The sequence below is a fragment of the Neovison vison genome, chromosome 12 (assembly GCF_020171115.1).
Source record: "Neovison vison isolate M4711 chromosome 12, ASM_NN_V1, whole genome shotgun sequence".
NCBI classification, from domain to species: Eukaryota; Metazoa; Chordata; class Mammalia; order Carnivora; family Mustelidae; genus Neogale; species Neogale vison.
In genome coordinates, this window is record NC_058102.1 from 50,051,623 (window position 1) to 50,076,024 (window position 24,402).

Below are 24,402 nucleotides of genomic sequence, written 5' to 3' on the forward strand. Positions count from 1 at the left end.
TCAGTTGACCGCTGAGCCATATGGAAATTGGGGGGGGCTAACCCCCCCATGCAGTAATTAGCATGTAACTTTTGACTTCCCCAAAATGTCAGTACCAATAGTCTACTATTGACTGCAAGCCTTAGTGAGAACATAGTTAACAGATATTTTGTATGACATGAGTATTATGTACCATATCCTTACAACAGAGTAAACTAGAGAAAAGAAAATATTTAAAAAATGATAAAGAAGAGGAAATACAGTTACAATGTAGATTATATGTATAATCTGCATGTAAGTCGACCTGTGCTGTTCAAAGCCATATTGCGTAAGGGTCAACTGTATTTAGAATTGCTTTGAAAAATGGTGATTCTTATTTATCACTTGTTGGTGTGTGTTTTCTGCTTTTTGTATTTATTTATTTATTTAGGTTAAATATTAAGATTTTTGAAAAAAATGCTCTGGCAAGAAAATGTACTATATCATGAAGATTCAAAGGGAGGTAATTTGTGGCTACTGAGCCAGAAATGTGCATGAGTCATAAATTAAACCTGACAAACCTGTCATAAAATGTAAGTTTTAATAGAAGCATAATCTGTGCTTTCATGACTGTGTCAGAACCAATAATACATCATCAGCTCTTTTTTAGATTGGCTCACATGATGCAAAAATGTGAAAGTAAACACATTTTTTAAAAAGTCTGTGAGCAAAATTATAAAATGTAAATGTGGCTTAGGGGAATATTTTATAAGTTAGTTTAACTGTAGAATAAGGGATATGGAAAGTTATTGGTTAGAAAAAGAGACCATGAGCCCAGTTAGATGACAAATGACAAACAGTGAAAGATAGTTAAATATGTATATATGTATATAGACAAAGGGTTCATTTCATTAGTACACAAGCACTATTGTATATTAATTAAAAAAAATAGAAAAAACAGATAATTCCTTTGAAAAGAAATTCAGGTGGCAAATAATTTTTCATTTTAGTTAGGGATCAAGTATAATGACAAAGTAAGTTTTATCAAGAAATAATAAAAAGTATATAAAACCAACAATGATAGATATTTGATGTTGGAGAATATGTCGGGGGAAGGGCAGTCATTCTCTGTAAGTGGGACTTTGGAAGACTTAGAATATGCATCAAAAGCCCCACACTCACAGTTTTCAATTTGAGGATTTTATCCTAAGGAAATAGTCATAAGCATGATGATTTTGATAGAAGAAACTTTATTCCAGCATTGTTTTTAATACCAAGACAGCTAGATCCAATGTAAATATCCATCAATAGATGATATTATGGTTTATTCTAACAGTGGAATATTATACAGTTCCAAAAATGATAAACTGCTTATTTACACAGAAAATATTTATGATGAATTGCTAGGTCAAAAGTGCAGAATACATCTAGCACCCTGATCTTGGTTCCTAATACCATTCTCCAGTTAAAGAAACCAGGGCTCCTTGGAGAAACAGCCACTTCTAGGACTGTGTCAACAAATGTATAAAATGGGCCTGGAGCATCTTCTAGTGCCAGCAAATAAGGAAGTATTTACAAAAGCAAACAGAAGAACTCTACCCAAATTCCAAAACATAAACCCTGCAGTGAAGGCGTCTTTAAAGGGACGCAAGAAGCAGCTGAAAGAGAGAGCTCCAATAGCAAAGCTGGAAGATTTGCACAAAGAAATATAGACGTATTGGATTATAATCTAAAGTACAAAACAAACATTCAGGAGTACGCTAATATAAATAAATGATAGAATAAATCAATAAATGGAGAACAAGAAACAAGTCTCCCATGCAGAAAAATTCTGAATACTTTACTCCACCCTCAAGGAGGTGGAGTGTAACTCTCAGATCCTTAAGCATGGTCTACATAGTGACTTCCTTCCAAAGAGTACAGGAAGGGAAAAAAGAATAGTTTACAACATGAGAAGTACAAACTTCCAGTTATGAAATAAGTAAGTTATGGGGATGAAAAGTACAGCGTAGGGAATATAGTCAGTAATATTGTAATAACTTTGTATGGTGACAGATGGTAACTTAGACTTATCATGGGGATCATTTCATAACGTATAAAAATATCGAATCACTGTGATGTACACTTGAAACTGATAGGATATTGTGTGTTAATTATACTTCAATTAAAAAAAAGGATAGCTTCATGATGGAGAAATACAGGAAGCATTACCTCAGCCATGTGATTGAGGTAGATATTGGTAGTGACAAGTCATGCTGATTGTATGTACCCTTGATATAATGTGATGAAAATGTACCTCTTTTATCTTCCTCCCTCAAACCCATAACCTTTTCATCATGAGAAAAACAACAGACAAATCCCAATTTAAGGACATTCTATAACATATCTTGGTTAGGGGGCGCCTGGGTGGCTCAGTGGGTTAAAGCCTCTGCCTTTGGCTCAGGTTATGATCCCAGAGTCCTGGGATTGAACCCCACGTCGGGTTCTCTCCTCCCAGGGAGCCTGCTTCCTCCTCTCTCTCTCTCTCTGCCTGCCTCTCTGCTTACTTGAGATCTCTGTCTGTCAAATAAATAAATAAAATCTTAAAAAAAAAAAACCCATATCTTGGTTAGCAATCCTCAAAATTGTCATGGTCATCAAAAACAAGGGCAGTCTAAAAAACTCTCACAACCACGAGTGGCCTTAGGAGACATAATGACTAAATGCAGTGTGTTAACCTGAATAGAATTCTGAAATAGCAAAAGGACATGAGGTTTAAGTGAAGGAAATCTTCAAGTACAGATTTTACCTAATAATAATGTATCAATATTGGTTATTTAATTATAACTGCTGAAAGTCTGAGATCATGGTGTCTGCAGAGCTGGTGCCTCTCTAGGGCCACAAGGCAAGGGTCTGTTCTAGGCCTCTCTTACTCGGCTTGTGGATGGAGCTCTTCTCCCTGTGTCTTTACATTATCCCCCTCCAGTGTGGACCTGTGTCCAGATGTCCTCTAACTTTAAGGACACTAGTTCTATTGGATCAGGGCCCCCATCCTAATGACTTCATTCTAATTCATTTAGTGACCTCATTTTAGTTACCTCTTTAAAGACCTTATCTTCAAATAGGGTTTTAATCTGAAGTTTTGGGGATTTGGATTTCAACATATGAGTTTTTGTGGGGATACAATTCAACCCCCCAACACCAGGTTTCTCACTCTCAGAGAAAGAAGTTACAAATAAGCAGGAGAGAAGGTCTATAATGAACTCCGTGGTAATAGATTTAAGTAAACAATCTTAGTGAGAACTTGTGTTTACATTAATCGATATGCTTATGGATACAGAAATAAATACGGAGATATGTAGTATATATGCATGTGTTACGTAGCTCATTTGCTGCAGGGACATTCCAGCAGCAATGAGCATATGTGGCTCCCAGATAGTTTCTAAATACCATTCTCTTGTAGAGAAGGAACAGCTAATTCTGGAACTCATACAGCAAAAATACAAGATTAGTCTCAGAAAATTTAAGGAGAAATAAGATTATGTACATAACTTCAAACTACATCCCCACCCAAATATTTATTAAGTACCGCAGTGGTTTTTTAAATTTTTTTTAAAGACTTTATTTATTTATTTGACAGAGAGAAATCAGAAGTAGGCAGAGAGGCAGGCGGAGAGAAAGGGGGAAGCAGGCTTCCGTTGAGCGGAGAGCCCAGTGTGGGGCTCTATCCCAAGACCCTGAGACCATGACCTGAGCCGAAGACAGAGGCTCAAACCACTGAGCCACCCAGGTGCCCCAGTACCGCAGTGGTTTTAACATATGTCCACAAACTCCTTTGCATGCCTCCCTTCGAGAAGGGGAGTTCAGTTCTCTTCCCCTGAAGTATGGACTCAGTGATCCACCTTCTGAAGTTATGGAAAGAGGGAAATAGGAACTTCATAGTGGAGAAATCTGGCCCACACCTCTTTAACCAAGTCATCAGGCTCAATATCAATATTCGTATCACCTATCACTAATGGGATGAAATAAGGACATTACCTCCAACACATTCTCCCCCCAGATTCAGAATTCTGGTTTAGGGAGAACCAAAAGCAAACAGGAAAAAAACTCAAATTGAAGGACATTCTACAAAATACCTGAATAGGTTACTTCAAAAGTGTCAAGGTCATGAAAAACCAGGAATGAGGGAGAGACTGTCACAGAGCAGAGGAGAGGAAATGGGCACCATGACCAAGTGCAGTAGGCTCTTCTGGACCGGAAAGGAACATTTGCGGGAAAGCTGCATCATCTGAATGAAGTCCAGATGTTAGTTAATAGTACTGAATCAATGTTAATTTCTCAGTTTTGGTGAATGTTTTTGAAGATGTTAGTGATAGGAGAAGCTGCTTGGAGAGTATCTAGGGATTCTTTATGCTGTCTTTACAACTCTTCTGTAAACCTGAAATTATTGTAAGATTAAAGGTTAAATGTAAGGTAGGTGATAGTATTCATGCAGAAGCTATTTACTAAGTACTCTTCCGGGTACTCTGCCAGGTGCTAAGAATTCTGCAGTGAATAATACAGATAGTATTCTTACCCTGGTAGTGCTTTCATTTTATTATCAGTTGATCCTTTTTTTAAAAGAACTGCACATTTATTTATAAATATATATCTATATATGATATACATTTTGCTTTTAGGGCTTATCGAGATGGTAAATGGAAACATCTGGAAGAAGGTGCTGTTATTTGAAAGAAGAATTATCAAACAGAGACCAGAATATGTGGGTTTGAAGACAGAAATGTTTTGCTGCGATTACCGTGTTCTATTAAGGCACTGGTTCTCCGAGTGTGCCCTGGGACTCAGGAGCCTCAGCATGGCCTGAGAATGTGTTGGAAATGCTAATCTCAGGCTGAACCTCAGTCTACCAGATTAGAAACTTTGGGGATGAGGTTCAGCAGTCTTGCCTTTTAACAAGCCCTCCAGGTGATTCCACTGCTCCACATCCCAGCTCCCTTGTCTGTAAAATGCAAACAATAGTAATCCAGCCTCTTACCATTGTACATATAATGGGAGTGTGTGTGTAGTGCAAGACAATTAGGCAGTTTGCCTGGAACATTGTCAGTGGTTCAGGAAAAAGTACCAATTAAAGCCAGATAGCACCACCCTGCCTTCACATATCTTCATGCCTAAACCCTTTACCTCCTCTAGGGATTCACTTACATGGCATTTTATCAAGGAGGCCTTCTTTGTTTGCCCTTTTATAATTGCAACATGCCTATGCCTCTTGCCCCACTACCCAGAACTCCCAATCTTCATTCCTCCTCCCCAGTTTTCCCACTGCCCAGGAGCATTTATTACCTCATAAATTATATAGTGTATATATTCATTATGCACATTTAAAAAATATTTATCTTTTCCATGCTTACTTGCATCTCCTCAAGGCAGGGGACCTTTTTTCTCACTGAGGTAGTCCAAGTGCTTAAATCAGTGCCCGGCACGTAAGTTAAGTGCTTTAGTATTTGTTTCAATGGTCAGTACTCTTGTTTTATGAAATTGGGTATCCAAGCACTCTTCAAGCACTTTAGGTGTTCTGCATGTGTGATTTGACTTATGAAAAGCTTCCCTAATTAGTCCGTTCTTTTGGGACTGGTTGATGGTCTCAACCATCCACTGGGAATGCATCAACTTGGGGAGCTTCTGTGGTTGGGGCAGGAGAGGGGTCCCAGTCCACTTGGCTGCCCCAAACACTCACTTTTCCCCTAGGAGTCCTTGAGTGGCTGGATTCTGGAAACGATTTCACTGACAAGAGGACTATATAGCTAAAAGAGTTCAAAACTCTCTTCTCTATACCATTAAGTTGGAACAAGTTTGCGTTCCCAAGTACTGCTGGACTTGGCAGCCATTTTTTATGGGTGAGAGTGGCAGGTAAGAACTATGAAGTTGTTCCTGGCAGAAGGAACTGAGTTGAGATGTCATGGGGAAAGAATTAGGAGAAGGGAAGAAATGAGACAGAGGGGATTTAGATGGACGGGGCAGATGCACCGATACTGGTAAATAAAGCCAGAGAGGTGATAAAGGCAAAGCCAACATGAAGAGGAAGCTTTGAAACCCAGTAGGAGAAATGTGAACTTTGTTCAGGGGAATCAGCAGAGGATTCTGAGAGAGAAGTGTTGTGACAGCTGCAAATAAGATGAGTTTTGACAATATTTTTTTCACAGATTTGGGAGTCGGGAAGAAGTACTGTAATCTGTTAAGCAAAAGACCAGATTTGGACTCTGAAGTTTTTTTGTAGGAGGTGAGGAAGGCCAGATCCTCGTTATTTAGGTTGTCGCGGACGTGTGCATCACACTTTCTCTTTGGTCTGTCATGGAGTAGCTGGTGCAGGGTGATGCAGTGTTACTCAGTTTTGTCTACTTTTATTCTTGTTTCTCTCTTTCTTTTTCACCTTTTTCTAATCTTTTATAGTACTAGTTCCTTCATCCATCCTCCTAGGAGGGAGCAGAGTTTTCACCAGAAGCTATGGTACCTCTGAGCACCAACACAGTAACAAAATCATAACCCACTACTTTTGTGATAGCCTCTTCTGTTATTTTGTTGAGCAGAGTTTACATTTTCTTGATGAGCATTTTAACTTATGCTAAAAACAAGCAAAACCAGCCACCACTCTAAGTATTCTTGTCTTAAAATGGGAATAATGTTATTATTATCCAATTCAGATAATTGCTACGAGGATCAAGATAATCCTCATGGTGCTTCCAAAGGGTTGGGCACAGTAGTAGGTCCCAAATCACCATTCTCCAACCCCCAAGTCTGAGTCAGATCACACCGCCTACCTCCTGGTGTTTTCTTTCATACTCTTGGCATGGTTGTCGTTTTCCTCGCACACAAAGCATGTCTGTCTGTTCACACCTGTGACCTATGGCCCTACAAAAGGTAGACACTCCATAAATATTGACAAAAGGAATCAATGAGTACATGACTATTTTAGATTTTTTTTTTTTTTTTAAGATTAAAGAGCATTCTCCAAAAAAGTCATTTCCATTTGTTGTTGGCTGAATGATTTCTTTTGAGATGTGGTGTAATTTCTGGGCTTGGATAATGTACTCCAATAAACATTTCCTCTTCTGATTTGGGTTGCAGCTATGCTCAACCAACTTTGGAATTTAAATTTCTATGTGTGACATAGTCGAGCTCTACAGAATATTTATAAAAGTCCTCATGTAACTCTAGTCGTAAACTTGAATAAGTTTGCAAGTATGCACAATAAAAATGAACTAAAAATGGCATATGTTTGCTCATCAGAATCATGGCCCTTTCAGTTTTCTGGGGTCTGGATCATGTATGCAATTTATGAAATCATTCATCCAGCAGCAAATAGAGAATGTTTTTAATGAGCTGTCAAATCACACTGAATTGTGGTCATGAAAGATGTAGAATATATTGAGTCAGAGAAATTTGAACTCTATTGAGATGAAACATTGTGTTTTGTATTAAGATGAAAAGTAAATGTTTATCTGCCATTCATATTTTGTTTTTAAGTCCTGTTTACCATAACTAAGGGCAAGAGAATGTGATCAATCATGGAGAAAAAGATGAACAAATGTTGGTATTGTTGTTTATATTTTTGTTACAAGAGGAGATTGGTGTTTACCTTTTCATTGGGTACCAGTAATAGGCCATTGATACAGAATAATATTTGTGATTTTCATTCATAATCTTGAGCTTTGAAACTCTCAATATTTATATAGGAAAAACTCTCTTTTGTGATCACTAGGATCTCTGGTGCCCTCAGTGTCCAAGATCTAAAGAATACTTTTTAGTCCTTACGTTGTTTAACCTCTAAACGCTGTTCCATCCGATGGCCACTGCCTCCTTAAAATGCTCTCTTCCTTTGACTTTGGCACGTGGTTTTCCTTCATACTTTCTGTGTGCTCCTTGTCTGGTTTGCTGAGCCATTCATCCTGTGGGCTCAGTCAGTCTCTCTGCTTGTTCTTCCTTCCCCCTCTTACTCCCTGACTTCTCTTTCTCTCCCTGATCCTCTGTTTCCCTCTCACCTCTTGTCACTTTATACTTTTGTCCCCTAAGTAATCTCATATTGCCCTATTGTCAGTTACCTGCAACAGTGCTGCTGACTCAAACATCAGAATCTTCAGCCCATACCTTTCCTCTGAACACCAGACCTGCTATCCAAAAATCTCCCCTTTGCCTCTAGGACACATCCATTGCTCAATTTAAAACCTGCTTCCAGGGGCGCCTGGGTGGCTCAGTGGGTTGGGCCCTCTGCCTTCGGCTCAGGTCATGATCCCAGGGTCCTGGGATCAAGCCGCACATCGGGCTCTCTGCTCAGCGGCGAGCATGCTTCCCCTTCTTTCTCTCTCTGCCTGCCTCTCTGCCTATTTGTGATCTCTGTCAAATAAATAAATAAAATCTTAAAACAAAAAAAAGAGACAATACATTATTTTTTGAAAATAAAATAAAATAAAACCTGCTTCCACATCTCCACTTTCCCCCCAAGTCTATATAAGCGGGAGACTTGGGTCATATCCTGACAGTGTTTGTCTTTTCCTTACCCTTTCAAGTCTGCTTGTCGACCTATTTTCCCCCCTTAATAGCTCCTCTTCTTCACGAGTGCACCTGGCCCCGCACACCAGGCCAAGCCAGCAGAATCTTCCAGGCCTATTACAGGCTAGGATACTCTTCAGATTTATTTTCTCACATCCAGTCTTCTTTTTCTTCATTTAAGCTTTATTCACACTGCAGCCAGAGTAATCTTTTCAAAACAGAAATTTGATTATGTATTGTCCCCTTTGTTAGAATGAAAATCTTTAACAAGGCCACAAGTTCCTGCATGGTCTTGCTCTCACTCACCCCTGCAACCTCATTTCACAGTAGGAAGCTGCTTCCTGTTGTGGTCTCTGCTACAGCCAGCTTGTCAACTCTTCAGTAGCTAGAAATATGCCCTGCTGTCTCCTGTCCCAGGACCTTTGTACCTACTATTTCCTCTGCCTGGAATGTTATTTTCATTCCTCAGCCCTCAGTACCCACTACTTTATGTTGTTAATTACTTCTCATCCTTAAGATCTCCGTTAAAATATCATTTCTTCACAAAAGTGATTATCACTTAAATATTGTTAATTGAATATTTTGTCACACTTCATAGCATGTAACAGCTACAATTAAACCCTAATTGTGTGTTTATTTAGCAAATGATTAACATTTGCTAGTCTATAAGCCCCAGGACAGCAGGGCTTGTGACTTTTTTGTTCACCATTTTTCTCTGGGTGCCTACCACAGTGTCTTTATAAATTAGTGTTTATAAATGCAAGCCACATGGCCGAATGAAAGCTAAAGATATTCAGATATTTGCAAATTGCTCTAGCAAATTGCCAAGTGTTCAGCTGGACAATTTTTATATTCAACATATTGTAAGCAAATCCTATAGAAGTGGCTTCCTTCATCTTGCAGGCTGAGCATAATGGCCAGCCTACACATTGTACGTGGTCTCTAGGATATAGAAATGAATGACTGTCGGGGCACCTGGATGGCTCAGTCGTTAAGCGTCTGCCTTCTTCTCAGGTCATGATCCCAGGGTCTTGGGCTCCCTGGAGCCCTCTCAGCAGGAAGCCTCCTTCTCTCTCTCTCCCACTACCTCTCCTTGTGTTCCCTCTCTCGCTGTGTCTGTCTCTGTCAAATAAATAAATAAAATCTTAAAAAAAAAATGACTGTCTAGTCATCAACATGCAATGCTTTTTCTTAATAAATGTGATAAAATTTGCAGCATATTTTAGAACAGTGTTTTTTCAAAATTTTTGGCCATGACTCAGTTTACCTCATGATCTAGTGTAGATACACATGCACACACATGAAACTGAAATAAAACTTCAGAAATCAATATTTTCTATTGCTACCAGCAGTATAGTCTATTAATTTTTCTTCTATTCTTTTCTATTTTATGCTAACCTATCTTATTTATTTATCAATATTAGTTAGAACTTAATTGATTTCACAGTGTGAAAAGATTTTTAGAGACTATTTTATTTTTAAAGCTATGGCCTTTTAATGGCTATTATGGCTAAATATTAAAATTGAATAGTGAATTGAGTAAGAGTAGATATGCATTTTCTTTTTTAGACTTTTAAAATTTTGTTTTTAAGTAATCTCTACATCCAGTGTGGGGTTTGAATTTACAATCCCTAGATCAAGAGTTGCATGCTCTACTGACTGAGCCAGCCAGGCGCCCCTAATTCAAGAAAATTAGTTTGGCTGAAGAAAGGAAAATATTGTTTGAGATTTGAGGACACAATCTCACTTAAAGTACAGGAGAGTTAATATACCAAAATTGTTTTCCAGCGGGCACTTTGAAATACTACTTTTGAGAACTATTAGCTGTTTTGGAATTCCCTTTATTTTTGTATCTAAAAACATGTAGTACAATATTGACATTAAATTTGGTTTTGAGTTCAGAAATCAGAAGGGTCAGGAAGGTTTTGATACTATTTTGATGAAAAGTTTTTTTGTTTTTTTTTAAGATTTTATTTATTCATTTCAGAGAGAGAGAGCTTGAGAGAGCATTGCCAGAGCACAAGCTGGGGGGGGGGGAGGGGGGGTTGGGGAAATGGAAAGAGGAAGAGGGAGAAGCAGGCTCCCCGCTGAGCAGGGAGTGTCCCGTGTCCTCCATTCCTCCCCACCCACCCACCCTGCCATGGGCTGATCCCAGGACCCCGGGATCATGACCTGAGCTGAAGGCAGACACTCAACCAACTGAGCCCCCCGGGTGCCTTTTGAGGAAGTTTTAGATGGGAAAGACAAGCACGTAAGAAGGAAAGTTTAAAGGAAATAGAATTCTTACATCTGTGATTAGTTCATGACCTCATATTTGTAGAGCCAACTTTAGAGGGTGCTTAAAACACCTGGTTGATAGAGAAGTAAGGATGGTTAGCGCTAATGTCCTTTCATATCCACTTTTTAGAATAAGGTACACAATTTGTCATTAAGACAAATTGTTTTTGTTTGTTTGTTTATTTTGTGATTTAGTTCCCTTTATAGAAAAGTCTCAGGACTTTTCCTCTAGGAACCAGATACAACTAGGTTAATATACATACTTCTTTTCCTAACAGCTTTATAAATAATCAATAATTGAAAATTATAGTAGGGTGCCTGGGTGGCTCAGTGGGTTAAGCCGCTGCCTTCGGCTCAGGTCATGATCTCAGGGTCCTGGGATCGAGTCCCACATCGGGCTCTCTGCTGAGCAGGGAGCCTGCTTTCCTTCCTCTCTCTCTGCCTGCCTCTCTGCCTGCTTGTGATCTCTGTCTGTCGAATAAATAAATAAAATCTTTAAAAAAAAAAAAAAAAGAAAATTATAGGGTGCCCATAGTCATGTCTTACATCATTTTGTTAGTGAGCCAAAGTCCCCATTATAAAACATTTTTAACTAAATTTAAGCGCTTGGTTTTTGGTTAAACTAGATTAATCAGATTATTTAGTTGAAAAAGTAGGAAATAATGCTGAATGGGAGGGAAAGTTCTTCTGCTTCTTTTCTGAATTCCCTCTCCCTTTCAGGTCAGCTATGTGCTTCTAGTTTATGCTTTTAGTTGTAACATATCTTTAGTAATTTATAAGAGTGATTCCCCTGACATTGGCTAAAGATGGAAGTGAAAGGAGACACAAAATTCTACAATTCCAGCTTTATATTGTAGGAATTTAAGACTTTGTTCTTGATGCAAATAGATAGAAGAATAGATAGAACCTGTATGGATATCCTTCCTTTCTCTCCCTTTGTCTTCTTCCATTTATGGCTATGTTCTCTGAAACCCAGCTCAGACAAAGCCTCCATCTGAAGCCTTCTACACATCTCTAAGAATTTCATCTTTCCTTACCTGCTGTTCCCAGGGTGCTGTACTTACTCATCTGTTTACACACCCGATTTTTTTTTTTTAAAGATTTTATTTATTTATTTGACAGGCAGAGATCACAAGTAGGCAGAGAGGCAGGCGGAGAGAGGCAGGAAGCAGGCTGCCTGCTGAGCAGAGAGCCTGATGCGGGGCTCGATCCCAGGACCCTGAGATCATGACCTGAGCCGAAGGCAGAGGCTTAACCCACTGAGCCACCCAGGCGCCCCCCACACCTGATTTGATAGTAGTTCATCTAAGGACATACCTATCTCTCCCCCAACCCCCACCCCAGACTATGGGCTTCGTTAGGACAGGTACCATCACTTACTTGTCTTGGGTATCCTTTGTGTGACACTGTCCTTAAGATAGGATCTGCTCAGTAAAGTTTGATGATTGACTAATAAATCAATGAATGTCATGAATGTCAAGAGTTCTTTACATAGTCATGCCCCAGATTATTCAGCTAAGTGAAGTAGAGAAGAATGAAGAGGACAAAGAACAAATGGATATATAACAGGCCCAGTGTCTGAGAAATTGACTAAATACTATCTAAGGGCAAATCTTAAAGTCTGCCCTCTCCCACAAGGATCCACAATGACAATTTAAAGTATTAAAATATTTCTGATTTATAGAAACATCAATTTTGTAAGTCAGTTTTTTAATGTAAACCTTTAAACCCACCCTGGGGAATAAACACATCACCAGATTTTCAGCTTTAAGCTTTCTTTGCTGTAGTGAGAGTGGTTTGTATATCTTGAAGTGATCTGACGTTTGGAAGTCAACTCACTTTACAAAGGGGTTTTGTTGGTCATTCTTTTATAAACAATGAGGTCCTGCGTCCTTCAAGATCACTCTGCAAAGGACTAAATAGATGACCAAGGAGACAAGAATACGGCCATAAGAGCAACTCCCCTTACTACAGTGAAGCGTGAAGGTGGTTCTTTAATTTCAGCTGCAAATGTTGCTTACAGAGCGGACCACTGTGTGACTTTATGTCTTATGCTTGGTTATTGATTAGGCTGGTAAATTTCAAGAATCCTGCAGACTTAGCCTAGCTCAGGAGAAATCTCTCTGGTGAGAAGACGCTGAATAGTGATGCTGAACCGTGGCTCGAATTGTGGTTACAGCGCTTGTTCATAATGCTTTGTCAGTGATGTCGTGGGAGCAGCCATCAAATCAGAGCTCGGTCCTTTTGACGCCAGAAGTCACCCATCTGTCACCTGCTCAGAAGAGTGCGGAAATTATTGCCGCTTCTAGAAGCTAAACACATGAAGCATTGCATTCCATGTCAACTGTTTTCATCTCCTTGAAACTTCTTGCTCTTTACATATTCTCTGCCGCCAGCATTCAGGAGTAATCAGCAACAATCACCATGATTAAGGGGAAACTATGGTGATGGAAAATGAGCATCATCTTTTAAACACTTCCACATTTGTAACGTAAGGCCTGAGCATATCCTTCTCGCTACTGTGATGACAGGGCTCTGGGAGCGATGATTAATATGCAGACCACACCAGCCCTCGCACAGCAGATCTTACAGGAAATAGAATCCGTGGGAACAGGATGATTCATCACCATATGTGGGCTGAAAGGGGACAGGTGAGCGTATTGGCTCCCTACACCTTCAGCAGCAAGCTCTAGCCATTATGTTAGTAAAAGCATTCTATTGCTCTTCCTGCCCTCCTCGGGTGGAGGGGATGAGAACTTCAGGTAAAGCGGTGGTGCTTAAAGGGACAATGTATTAGTCACACCTGGAACATGCCGAAGTTCCAAATCTGCAGAAACCTAAGACCCTGGAGATGAGGCCCAGCAATCTGTGGTGTACCAAGCCCTCCAGCTGATTCCGATGCATGCTGAAATTTGAGAATAACTGTATTTAAGTAGATAAAGAATGATACAGTCTTGATTAAGTTTCAGAAGTGAAATATATTCTTTGATATATTCTTTAATAATATGGATAATATTCTTTGACTAAGTCTTGTTTAGAATTGATATCCATCCTTCATAGTGGATAATGTTATTACTTAAAACCATAACAACTACCTATGAACTGCCAATCATTTTCACGGAAAGGCGGTAATGGCTCTCTTCTGGTTTGGATTATCCAAAGGTAGGCCTGAAATTAAATTTATAAAATGGGAGTGGAGAGGTTTGCATTGCTCTAAATAATAAAGGGAGGTTATGTAGAATTTTATTGGACATTGTGGGAAGTAGAGGGGTAGAACAGAATAAGCAAAAATGAGGGACCTAGGGGCGCCTGGGTGGCTCAGTGGGTTAAGCCGCTGCCTTCGGCTCAGGTCATGATCTCAGGATCCTGGGATCGAGTCCCGCATCGGGCTCTCTGCTCAGCAGGGAGCCTGCTTCCCTTCCTCTCTCTCTCTCTGCCTGCCTCTCTGCTTACTTGTGATCTCTCTCTGTCAAATGAATAAATAAAATCTTTAAAAAAAAAAAAAAAAAGATGAGGGACCTAGATAGAAGGGCCCCATGAAATGTTTATGGGGAAGAAAGTAGAAAGTTTTTTTTTTTTTTTTTTTTAAGCAAAAGGTTAAATTGTTGACTGGACAGTTCCATGCAGTAATACCTGCCCGGGACCCACCATCTTTGTCGAAATGCTCTGCTAAGTGCAAGAATTCTAAATAATTCTATAGTAGGAAGAAGGGTGGGACCCCAGGGAGTTCCACATCTGGCTCTTTGGTGAGGTTGGGGAAAAGAAATGGCAGAGGGTATGGGGGATGTGGATGAGAATTCAGCTGAAGTAGAAAATCAGAGCCGGAGCAAACAAGTTGCCAAAGCTTGCTGAAATACAGAGGAAGGTATGGGATTCATTCCTAGAACAGTCAGAAATAATTGGTTAATTAACCCGTTAATCTGGTGAATTAATCTCATGGATGTTTGAGCCAAACGTTTTTAGATTTTTTAAATTATTATTATGTTCAGTTAGCCAGCATGTAGTGTATCATTAGTTTTTGATGCAGTGTTCAACAATCCATTGGTCGTGTATAACCCCTATTGCTCATCACAACACGTGCCCTCCTTTAATACCCATTATTTTTGGATTTTAAAGGGTATCATGACATTTGGGCTCCATTTCTATTGTATCAGTTGGATGAGTGTTTCTATAGTCAGTCTTCTTATCCCGTGAAAGAGAATGGCAATTCTGTAGTAAAAACCTCTCACATAATTTGATTTTAAAACCGTTGATAAGGCACAAGGACAGAATGTCTCGGTGGCAGCCTTTTGAAGGACATCTGGGCCCTGCTGTCCACAGTTACCTTTCCCTTTGTGACCCTCAGAGTCATTCTCCCATCATTCCCCCCACCCTCCCATCAGCTCCTGAGTTCATAGGATTTTCTTGCATGTCCTGGAGTTCTCTAACTGTGCCCTTCCTCGCAGAGTCGTGCCCCTCCTTCCTGTTCAACAATTCCAAGTAGATGCGCAGGCCCCCATGCAGGGGAGTACCCCATTGAAACTATGACAGTCTCACTAAAATGGATCGGTGCTCACTTTATGGATGCGAATTTCCAGCTGTATATCACATTTTCTTAAAAGGACACAGCCTTTTACTCGAGAAAGATAGACTTTTTATAGTTGCCTGAGGTCAGGCTCTCTGTCATGCTAAAACTCTATAAATGGGAAAACCAAGTCTTTTCACAATTCACAGACACCTAGCATTTGAGGGCCTTGGAGATTTTAGAGTCCAGCCTCTTCATCTAACAGATCAAAAGCCTGAGGGGTGAATGAGTTGCCTGGGCTAACGAGGGTACTGTACTCTTCCAAGCACAGTAGCTTCTCTACAGCCTTTCTGTCCACAGTGCCAAGGACAGTTGATGACCTTTGGCACTGAAGCTCGAAGTGGGACAATTCATGGGAACATCACATTAACCTCTGAAAGCCTCGGGGTTGGAATTATTAATCATCTCAGGGTATTACAGAAAGACTGAAGATGGTAGATTTCATCCGTATTAGTTTTTTCTTTCAGGTTACCTGGGTCAAGGTGAACCTTAACAAATGCTTAACCTATGAGAATGTTAGATAGGACCCAGTTAGCCTGCTTCAAATGGAGACAAAGGAAACTTGAAGAATGCATGTATTGAATTAGATTCTCCCACTGTTTCAGTAGATTTTTAGTTACGTGACATTTTTAGGGTCTGTTGAAGAGCCTTTTATTTTTCTTATTTTTTTTTTTAAGATTTTATTTATTTATTTTTTTGACAGACAGAGATCACAAGTAGGCAGAGAGGCAAGCAGAGAGAGGAGGAAGCAGGCACCCTGCTGAGCAGAGAGCCTGAAGGCAGAGGCTTTAACCCACTGAGCCACCCATGCACCCCAAGATCCTTTTAAATGAAAAAAAAACAAAACAAAACACACAAACCAGAACACCTTGTAAAATGTACTGTGGCTCAAAAATTAAAAAGATGATTATGATATCCATCAAATGAAAATTCACAAACACAACAATTTATAAATGTACTTGCTGAAGTGCTGCTTCCCTTTTAAAAAGTCAGAGACGGGGCGCTTGGGTGGCTCAGTGGGTTAAGCCTCTGCTTTCAGCTCAGGTCATGATCCCAGGGTCCTGGGATGGAGCCGAATCAGGCTCTCTGCTCAGCGGGGAGCCTGCTTTCCCCCTTCTCTCTGCCTGCCTCTCAGCCTGCTTGTGATCTTTCTCTCTGTCAAATAAATAAGTAAAATCTTAAAAAAAAAAAAATAAGTAAAATCTTTAAAAAAAAGTCAGAGACATGCATATGGCCTTTCTTTTGCATTTGTGATAAACTAAAGCAATTTCACAGAAAAGGGGAATATGGATAACATTAAACTCCAAATATTTGTAATGCCACCATTTTCGTAAAGACGTTTCCAATGCCTGTAACACTTAATAGAGGAAATCAATTTATGAATATCAGATATGTGTTTATATGTACTGTGGTTTCTCATGTCACTTCAAGGTCCTCTCATCAGAAAGTTCTTCCTTGACCATGTTCTCTCCCTTTCCTTCCCAGCCTGGCACTTGTTCCGGGAATCCCCATCTTGGGGACTTTGTATATGCTGTGCCCTCTCTACTCTGCCCTTCCCCTCTCCAGCTTAACCCTTAGATGACCTTCAGTTGGGGTGTTAAGCAGGGAAATCCAGGATTAGTTCATTTTAGATGCGACAAGGAAGATGGAAAGATTCAGGGTAAGATTAGAGGACAAAATTATCAACAGATTAATCTTAGAAGTTTTTGGTGTCACAGCACACACTGCTTATTCTGCTGATCTGCCTTTCTTACCAGGAATTGCATCAAACGAAGGATGTCAGGCACGGTTAATAACAGGTACTCTGAAATAATATATTCCCTTCTTCCCCAGACTATGTTTAAGTTGGGGATGCCTGGGTGGCTCAGTCAGTTAAGCATCTGCCTTCAGCTCAGGTGATGATCCCAGGTCCTGGGATCGAGTCCCACATCGGACTCCCTGCTCAGTGGGAAACCAGCTTCTCCCTCTGCCTGCCTTTCCCCCTGCTTGTGCTCTCTCTCTGACAAATAAATAAATAAAATTTTCAAAAAAAAAAAATAAATGTCACTGTTCAGTTCAAGTGCCAAGTCCAAGTTGGAGTGCCCTTCTGCTGACCTTGGTCATTTGTGTACGGGGAAAAGAATTGGGCCAAAGAAAGCAGGAAGAGCAAGAGTAGTAGTGTTATGGCTGGTAATTATCTACATACTAATATAAATTTGTAACTGAAGAAAACCTCACATTACTTAGCATTAATAAAGACATTGGGGTAGCCTGGAAGTAATAGAAAAGCTGAAAGAAAAGTTAAAAAAAAAAAAAAAAAAAAAAAGCAGCAGCAGCAGCAGCCTGGAAAAAGAAAGGAACTACTTACTTTGAAATTCTTCCCTGAGGCTCTGGTTGCAGTTCTATTGGCTAGGAGATCTTGGATAAATTCCCATCTTACTACCTCACACCCAACCATTCTGGGACTTCGTCTCCTCATCGGGAAGATAATTATCACAATAACATCTAGCTGTGGTTATTGTGAAGATTAAGTGTATTAATCCATTTAGAACTGTGCTTGACACAGAGTAAAGGCTCAATGAAAGTTATTTGGTAATAATAATATGATACCCCTTCTCAGCGTAGAAACTCTGTCTTATCGATTCTTGTGTTGGTAGAACTTGCCATAGAGCCTAGTATTGAGTATGGTGTGTAGTTGGTGCTCATTAAATGCTTGTTGTATAGGTGGTTGTATGAATTCTGTCTTTTAATCTAAAAGATGAAGAGATTTGATGACTCTGTTGATCCTTACAGATCTAGAGTCTCTAGATAAATAATTCTCTACTGAAGAGTGCTAGGTATTTCAGAAAGATCAACAACTGAGGAAGGTCATGGTTATGTGGTCAGGTTTCATTTAATTGTACATTCTTTTATTTATCAGCCTATTTTTTATTCTGTCTTAAACACCTCAGGGATGAAATGAAAATCAAAAGGTGGGAAAAGATGGGAAGATAGAAATGAACAAGGGTTTTCAGACATGGTACCTTGATGATGCCCATAGCGGTACCTCATGGTAAAACCATATGGGTGGAAGGTATATTTAGCTTTGAAATCCAAAGAGTTTGGGGGGACCAGCTTTTTAATGAAAGTTATGGCTGTAGCTCAGGACCTGGGAATAAAAATAACTAGGGAGAAGATTTAGATTCTTTGTAAGGAAGACATTTCAGAAATGGCAGTCATGACCTTATAAAAGGAATGAGTCATTGGAACTGTTAACCGAGGCCAAATAACCATGTGTCAAGAATGTTATTGATAGGATTTTTGTGTCACCAGAGAGACTGAGACCAAATAACTTCCATGGGGTGTTTCAACACTAAGATTTTAAAGGTGGGCAAATGAATCAGCTGATTTGGTTTTTAGTCCACTTAGAAAGTATGAGTTTGGGCAAGTCATCCTCTCTGAGTCTCCTCATCCAGAAAACTGGCTCTACCTGTCCTGAATGGATTAAAAAAAAAAAAAAAAAAGAATTCATGTACCATCTTGTTGTAACATGTTATAAAGGGGTGATTGCTTTTACTGCTTTTTTTGGGTCATTTGCTATGCATTCATTGAGGGTTCTATTCACTGAAGATTGTACTCAGCATAGTGCTTTAATCAAATGCATGATTCTGTCTTCCTTAGGAACTTTTTTTGTGGGGATTGTACTTATTCAAATAAAAAAGGAGACTTTGATATAAAAAACGGAAAGTGTTACTAAATAAAAATAAGTTTGTGTCTTCTTTCCATAGCAGATTTAAGGGAAGTTATGTTCCTGATAAAAACATAGCCTCCTAGGGTTATTTTAAGACATTTTTCTTCTTTTGGATTTTAGATCGTTGGAATTTAGTGGGTGACATTTATGAGCCTTTTTTCATGTTGATAAGGAGCAGATTCTCATCACAACTTTCTATAATTTGCTTTTTAACTTTGTAGAAACAGAATCAGTCGTCTGTGATGGCCATGATGATTTACCTGCTTTTCAAGGACTATTCAATTAGCTTGGATTAATTTTGCTAGAAGCAGTTAGTTTTTATCAGAAATTAATGAAATTTTTATTCTGAAAACAAGTTCTTCCATTTTAATACACAGGACATGGTTGGCTGCCTTCACTGAGGCACTGGCACCTCTAGGAGAACAAAGCTTACTGCTCCGATTGATTTAATTTTGTCCTTCTTTCGGGAGTATGTGACCACAAACAGGAGGCAAAGAAAAGGATTGGAGAACTAACACTTTTTATGCATCTACCATGTACAAGAATGTTCATACTATTTTCACAGTGTTGGGGGTACGTAGCACATTGCTTCCATTATTTTGGTGATAAAATTGAAGTTCTGAGAAGGTGATTAACATTCCAGTTAATCCCAATCCAATAAAATCCCAAGATTTTAAATTTGATAAGCCATGGTGATGAGATTTGGATTTAGATTTCTCTGATTCTAATGCCCAGATTTCTCTGAATCTAAATATTTAGATTTCTCTGATTAACATTCCAGTTAATCCCAATCCAATAAAATCCCAAGATTTTAAATTTGATAAGCCATGGTGATGAGATTTGGATTTAGATTTCTCTGATTCTAATGCCCTCTCCTTCTGCCATGGGTCTGTTCTAACCAGGATAAATTCCAGAGATGTTGGGTTCTTGCCCCAAACATGAATGGGTAACACCCCTGTCCAAACACACACACACACACACACACACACACACACACACATATGTTGTTACCAGCAATTATCTTCACCTTTCCTGTGGTGACTTTGAGAAAATAAGAAGAACCAAAAAGGTATACATAGGCTGATTTGTTTCTACGAATGAGATTTTGGTGTTTCTTATTATACCTTTTTGTATATACCTTTTTGGAAACTATACCAAACTATTTTATAATTTTTGAAGGAAATCAAGAAAATAGAAGGAATATTACTCTCTTTTGTAACCATCTGGCATCTTAAGATAGTAAAAGCAGGTAGCAGTTGTATGCACATTTTGTTTTATATAAAGACATCTGAAAATGATATTGCAGAATATAAGCTGGTATTTTTAAAGTTGGATTGTTTTTTTTTTTAAAGACTTTGTTTATTTGAAAGAAAGAGAGAGCGCCCACAGCAGGGGGAGGGGCAGAAGGAGAGGGAGAAGCAGGCTCCCTGCCGAGCAACGAGCCCAACGAGGGGCTCGACTCCAAGACCCCAAGATCATGACCTGAGGCGAGGGCAGATGCCCAACTTACCGAGCCACCCAGGCACCCGGGTCTTTTTAAAGTTTTTGTATTATACATTAAACTTTTGAAGTTTTTATGGTTATACTTTAAATGGAGAGAGTGAAATACATTTGTAAACTATGTTATTTTCCTTTATATCTGCAAAAGTCTTACTTTTTTCCCCAGACAAAAGCTTTAATGTTTTTAAGTGAAAGAAGACATGACCCTTTTGTAGCTAGAGTTAGAATTGTGCTGAATGGGCGATTTCTACATTCTTTGCCCTAGTTGAAATAGCTGCACAAGATGTAAACTGTGTATATCTCATTCCTGGCTCTGACCTCAAGGCCTAATTTATACTCAATTACTGTATTTGCCAGGATGCGTATTGGAATTTATTGATTTTTACATACCTGTCTCTCATACTGGCCTGAGAACAATTTGAAGCCAGGAACTTATTCATTTTTTAGATCTCTAGAGCCCAAGATGTATTAAGTCTTTAATAAATGTTTGTTGATTGACTGCATTATAATTGGATATACTGCATATAATAAGTGGATATAATAAGTGGGTAATAAGTGGATGACTTATTCATCCATTCCATCTCCCAAATGGAAGTTGGTCTTAACTAAAGGAAGTGCTCTTGGCTTTGGAACCAGCACGGAATAGGTGAAGTTCAAAGTTTCTTCCTCTCCTGTGACTGAGATATGCCATTCTGCATCTGACACATGAACTATACCTTTTTTTCTTCTTTTTTAAAAAATTGGGCTATAATCGACATATAACACTGTGAAGTTCAAGGTGTACCATGTGTCAATTTGATACATTTATATTTTGCAATATGATTATGGCCACTGTTAGCATGTCCTTTCTTTGAAATAATCATTTTATATCCTCCCTGAGTTGGGGCACCTGGGTGCCTCAGTTGATTGAGCAGCCCACTCTTGATTTTGGCTCAGGTCATGATCTCAGGGTTCGGGAATCTAGCCCTGCATCAGGCTCCAAATTATCTAGGAGTCTGGATTCCCTCTCTTCTTTTCCCAGCTCAGTCCTTCTCTCTCTCTCTCTCTCTTTCTCAAATAAATAAATAATAAATAAATAAATCTTTAATTCTTCCCTGAGGTTAAAACCTTGCCTTCCTTTGAAGACAACACTGTAGCAAACTTCTCTACTGGGGGTCACGCCTTCTTTAATTTCTCCAGATTCATAGAGGCTGATACCAAGCCTGCAGACTTCTTCATACACCCCTTGGACACTTCTAGACCAGGGCTACCTGTAGAACTATAACACTAGCATTCGTATGTAATTTTAAATGTTCTGTTGGCCACATTAAAAAAAGTAAAAAAGAAATAGATGAAATCAATTTTAATTATACATTTTATTTAGTTTAATACATCCCAAAGTTACCATTTTAACATGTAGCTAACTAAACATTTTCTCCCTGGAGAGAGAGAAAGCACGCGTGTCTGACAGAGAGGCGCTTGTGCACACAAGTAGGGGGTGGGGCAGAGGGACAGGGAGAGAGAGAATCCCAAGCAGGCTCCATGCCCAGTGCAGAGCTTCATGTGGGGCTCGATCCAAGGACCCTGAGATCACACTCTGAGCTGAAATCAAGAGTTGGATGTTTGAGTCACTGAGCTACACAGGCCACCCCCAACATAAACATTTTTAATGATATGTGTCACTTTTCTTGTTCCTAGTCTGGCATTCATTTTACACTTACACAGCACCTCTCAATTCAGACAAGCCACATTTCAAGTGCTTACGAGCTTCTTGTGTCTAGTGGCTACTGTATTGTGCAGTTTAAACTACTGTTCCCTTGAAATTTCTCAATATTTCAGAGCGCTTGTTTTATACCATCTGTTTCCCATAACCTTTTCTCGGACCGAGACGATAATTTCTTACTTTTCAAAGTTGTAGTAGAATCAGTTGCTGTATCATTTCCCCATTTCTTTCCCTATTGCCACCTTTGTAGATTCTAATATCTATGATCTTACTCTCTCTCTCAGTGTCTTATGTCGCTTCCATTTCACTTCACTCATCATCATTTCTATTCTTTGATCCTTATCATCCCCCAAATCTCTTAACCTCCAAAGCTCCTCTCTCTGGCCACAGTTCCTAGCATTCTGTTATTACCTATCGCCATACCTTTGCTCCTAGTGATTCCAAACTGCAGAAGTAATTTCAGTTATTTCAGGTATGAGCATATGGATTGCATAATTAAACTGCTGTGCCTACCTGATCTCAATAAAGCTGATGTTTGATTCATTTGTGAAATATTTATTAATATTCACTTCAAGTCATTTGTTTGTCATGCAGTTTTCTAGATATTCAATATAAAGCTGTGGACAAACAAACAAACAAACAAAAGCTGTGGACAAACAGTAGAGGTCCTTGCCCTCATGGTGCTTCCATTCTACTGAAGAAATAGATGAAAAATAAGGCTTTGTCATCTCTTTGCCACATCTGCTGCAAAAATGAAAACCATTCTCATCAGTCAGATGAGACATTCCCCAAAATGTTGACATTACTCAGAAGGGATGCACCATTACCGTGAAGGGCCCCAGAGGAATTCTGCAGATGGACTTCTGTCATATCAATATAGAACTCAGTCTCCTTGGAAAGAAAGAGAAGAGGCTCCGAGGTGACAAATGGGGGGAAACAGAAAAGAACTGGCTACTGTTTGCACTCTCTCACAGTCACGTATAGAACACCATCAAGGGTGTTACACTGGGCATCTGTTACCAGATGACGTCTGCGTGTATGCACTTCCCCAGCAGCGTTGTTATTCAGAATGGTTCTCTTGTTGAAATCTGAAATTTCTTGGGGAGAAAAATATAAAAATATGTCCGCAGGGTTTGGATGAGGCCAGATGTTGCTTGTTCAGTATCTCAGGCCCAGAAAGATAAGTTAATTCTTGAAGGAAATCTATCAAACTCAGCTGCTTTGATCCAGCAAGCCACAACAGTTAAAAACAAGGATATCAGAAAATTTGGGGATGGTATCTGTGTTACTGAAAAAGGAACAATTCAATAGGCTGACGAGTAAGATCTAAGTTGTCCTGCTACAGAAACAGCAAGATTCCGGATGATTTTTCAGATTTATTTGTGATGTTTTCAAGATGCAATAAAAGCTGGAGTGATTTGAGAAGAAACAAAAAGCCATTGTCATATATAATATGTTAGCTAATGATGTCACGCAGTAAGATAAAGCAGAGAAGGGAGTGGCTGAGTGTCATGGATGGGTGTTGAAATTATAGGTCACGTGGCCAGTGAGGGTGAGCAGAAACACGACGTCTGTGCAGGAAAGCGTTGGAGAAAGTTAGCAGTAAGACATGTAGGTATCTGGGAGTGGGATGTTTGGGTAGAGGGAACAGCAAATACAAAGGCCTTAAACCCATCTGTAAGCCATTGCTGCTAAGAGGAGCCTATAGATGAAGATCATTCAGAGGAAAACATGATCATTGGCTTCTGCAGATTGAGACCTACTGGGAGCAGCATAGAAAAGGGAAATGGCAGAAGCTACTGAGTCCAACCTCTTTCATTTACTGACGGGAGCATTGACAGTCAGATCAGTTCTGTGGCTTGCTCAAGATTACAGGGCTGTTAAATATCAAGTTTGATTCTGGACCCAGGTCCCCTGAACACCAGGCCTGGCATTTGGTCATTCCTGCTGAATCAACATGGAGGTCGTGTGGTCTCCATAGTAGAACAGTTTGATATTGCAATACATTCGTGATGCTGACCATCCCAAGGAGATTCCCCAGCTTAAGGGCCAAATTCCCCACAAGGCTGCCCTTCCTTCTGAGGCCAGCTACAGACTTGGCGCCCCCAGGCCACTGGCACTTCTGTCCAACTGGCGACAAATTCAGGGTATCTTCAATCACCTCAAATT

General features: G+C 39.5%; 1 pseudogene; it reads left to right on the forward strand.

Moving 5' to 3' along the window:
* The first annotated feature begins 22,985 nt into the window (after positions 1–22,985).
* LOC122891606 lies at positions 22,986–23,556 on the forward strand (annotated as a pseudogene).
* Positions 23,557–24,402: the final 846 nt, after the last annotated feature.